Source organism: Cebus imitator, unplaced genomic scaffold (assembly GCF_001604975.1).
Source record: "Cebus imitator isolate Cc_AM_T3 unplaced genomic scaffold, Cebus_imitator-1.0 Scaffold646, whole genome shotgun sequence".
Taxonomy (NCBI): Eukaryota; Metazoa; Chordata; class Mammalia; order Primates; family Cebidae; genus Cebus; species Cebus imitator.
In genome coordinates this window covers 7,843-11,763 of record NW_016107961.1, presented here as the reverse complement: position 1 = coordinate 11,763, position 3,921 = coordinate 7,843, and positions in this window count along the sequence as shown.

Here is a 3,921-nt window from a genome sequence, read left to right as displayed (position 1 = left end):
AATTCCCTTGAGTATATATGCCACATTTTCTTTGCCATTCATCTGTTGATGGACACACAGGTTGGCTCGATATTCTAGCTATTGTGAACAGTGCTGCAATAAACATGGGGTTGCAGGTCTCCGTTTGATATACTGATTCCCTTTTCTTTGGAGAAATACCCAGGAGTGGGATTTCTGGATCGTATGGTAGTTCATTGTTAGTTGTTTGAGAACTCTCTACACTGTTTACCTTCATAGCTGTACTAAATTACACTCCCATCAACAGTATGTAAGAGTTCCCTTTTCTCAGCATCCTTGCAAGCACTTATGGTAGTTTTAATAATAGCTCTCCTAACTGGGGAAGATGACAACTCTGATTATTAGTGATGCTGAGAATATTTTTCATAGACCTGTTGGCAATGTATACTTTAATTCTTATGATTTAAAAACACACATACAATATAACCCAGTCAGTTAGGCATGGATATAACTATGAGATCGACTAACCCTGGGAAGTGGCAGGACCTGACCTATGCAAATGCCGTATCTTCCTGAACCCTTTCTCCAGAACTACTTTCACTTGACTAACTCTGTTTCCACTCTTTCATACTCTTTCTGTTTACATATTTTCCCCCACTTTCATGTTGCTAACCACTCCATTTTAATCTCACTGCATGACTGATTTTCAGCTTTGCTAGCCTATGTGAGCACTGACTCCAAAAGGGACTCCCAATCTGTTTAGCTACTAGATGATGATACAGAATAGAGAAATAAACATAACATTGAATTCATATAACTGTATTAGCCTTTTACAAATCAGATCAACCATGGCAATGAACTCTCACCATCCATCTTTTGGTTCATTAATATTATAAGCAAACCTATTCCTCTGGACAGGCATTAAACATGAGAGAAATTAACAAAGCTGCACTAATACAATCACAACGTCAATAATTTATAATCTGAGAAAAGGAACTGGTAAACCACATTTTAATTATATAGGTTCACCATGACACATTACTTCTGTGACATTTTAAAATGTGTTCACACAATAATTAATCCAGACAAGAAGGTTGTAATAAATCATAACCAGATACATTATACCAGCANGGTGAGTAGAATGCTTTGGAAATTGATTATTGCATTAACTCTGAGTGAATTTGGAACACTTGTCAGTCTATTCAGTTATGTGTGTGTGATTTTCTAAGTACATAGTCAAATTTTCTTTCCTAAATAGGCACAGTCTCCAAAACATTACTGAATCTTCCTTTGATCATTTTACATTTTATAATATTTTCGAGTCATTATTTTAAACATCATTGCCTCTGCATAGGGATTATAAATATGGGATGTGAATACTGGATTGAATCTGTACAGGATTCATGCATCCCTGGAAGGTGATTTTTGGAGGGACATAAATCTCGAGTGTGAACTAGTTTCTACTCTTTGTCCCCTTCTCATGAAATATGAGTATAGCAGCAACAACAGCAAAAATTAAGTTGAGGATTCTGGTCAGTTTGGGTTCATAAATTTATCAAAGTCTTGCCATATTTTACTTTAAATCAAAGTGAATGAAATTAAATCTATATCCCCTAGTCTAATTCCCTTTAGTGAGACTGCATTCTTTCAACAGCTATTAGAGAAACATTTTTTTGCTCACACATTTTCAAAGAAGTTTCTGGAGCTTACAATACACAGGCCATCATTTAAACTATAAGAATTCAGAAGCAGAAATTCTACTCACAACTGAACTTCACTGAGTTGGCTGATTGGTGTTTTAAATTCTAATTCTACTATAGAGCAAACCCAGATTGAAAAGCTGAGGACAAGTCATATGTATTGTTTGTACTGGGAGGCTGCATCATTAGCAGGGTCTTTGATACACAATGCCAAGTTCTGTTTAAGATGTTTCTGCTCCCGGGAGTTTTTCCTAGCGTTCTTCCATTAGACCATATGCAGCAGTGTTCACAAACTCTGAGTGGCATTGACATTAATTTCTAGTAATGTTTAGAAACATTTGTAAAATTTATAAACATTATTAGAAATTAACAATGGGGCCCCATCCTCCAGTATACAATGTGCATGCTAAATCAATGACCATTATTTGATGCACTATCCCCCAAAGAAAAAATATATGGGTCTGAGAATTAAGGCATGGAAGCCACAATGGCTCCTGTTACCATCACCCCTGTAACCCACTTCTGGAATGCGTGCTTCCCATTTCCACAATTCTGGGCACCACAGGTGTAGAGAATTCTTCCACCAGCAGATAGAAAATACAGCTGCCCCTTCAACGTTTTGTGCACCTTGTGTCCAGGGCCAACAACAACAACAACAAACAGAATAGGGATAATTGCCATCCTGGAAAAGGTACATGGCCTAGTCATCAGGAGGAAAGCTGCTATTACACATTGGAGAAGTGAGCAATCAGCTTAACACCAAGGTGGTTGGCACACATTAGTATTCCATCATCTAATTTTAATCATAAACCCCTAATTGCCATAGGCATAGCTTAAGAAAAGTAAACATGAACTTGGTCCCCACAGGAAGGAAGTTGTGGGCTACCCACAAAGTTAGCATCCTTCTACCATTATAAGAACTAAGGTGAAGGGCTCTAGAATGAATCAGAGAGTTTAGTCTAGAGCTTTGCCTCCCCAGTAGCAGCTGTGGCTGCAATTTGTCCTACTAACCTTTTTCCCTTGTAACCTTACAAGTTTCTCCAAAGAGAAAGTCCCACCAGAGTCCTAAAGGAGCCACCTTGAGAAATTATATGAGACAAAACGGCCACAGAAATATGGAGGAATTGTCATGAATGCTGCAGTGCCCAGATCTCTCTGCCCTATTCCCTTCAAGACTCAAGGACATATACCCCGAGCTGGGTATGACCTCGCTGAAAGAGATTACCTCTTCTCTAGTGAATCCCTACCCAAGTACTGGGGATAAACCACCAGCTCCTCTCCCCAAAGAGGAGCAACTCTGCGAGGCTATCCAAGCTTCAGGGCTCCCTTTGGAGTCAGCTGCATCCCTGTTGTGATGCATCACAGCCCCAATTCTTCCTCTGCCCAACTCTTAATTCATTCCTTTCCCCACACCCCAAGTGCTGAGCCCAAGTCCACTCCCTAAGAAACGTCCTTCACACTCATTTCCATCTGAGTCTGTTTTCTGTAGTAGTCAATCTACAACAAATTTTAAGTATCCCTGGCATACTAACAGCAAAAAGTTACTATTGCTATTTTACTTGCATCATAATTTTTTATAGTTTTGCAGTATTTTTTCTCTTAGTGTCATCTAAGAGCAAAGAAAATTCTTCAGTCAAATGTGTTAATACCCTAACAAGAGCTGTACTATACAAAATTATTTTTAAATATATAAGACATCTTTGATTCCTCCAATATAAATATATGTTTATCATGGCCAAACAATGTTAAGACAAACAGAAAAAAAGAAAATTTGATTATGGAATAAAATATTTGGGTATCTGAAGCAAGGAAATGGCTAAAATGTTAATTGTACTTAATTGGCATGTAACCTGAGACTGATCCAATATATCAGAAATCAAGTGACTTCTACACTCTGATCAGATTGTAATACCATTTACTAGTCTTTCTTCCCTGTTTTCTTCTCCCTTTCTTTGCTCATCTCTTCATCTCTGGAATCTGTTTTTAAGCCTGAAATCCCAGTAGCTGTACTTTCCTACCCACTGTTATTTGTGTCTGAAACCTGTCTACCAACCTGGATGTGCCTGTCTCTTTATTAGCTATCTGCTGACTCGAGGCAGCTGCTGCCTAGTCCTGAAGTATCTAGCAGTGTCCGGTATCTGCCTTGGACTCCTTGGCCTGGGTAAATTTTATTGCTTCTTAATGGAGTATGCAATGGAGTCACAGCTTACTCCTGGGTTAGGTTCTAACATTAGTCTATTAGGTGAAGAAAAAAGTATAGATC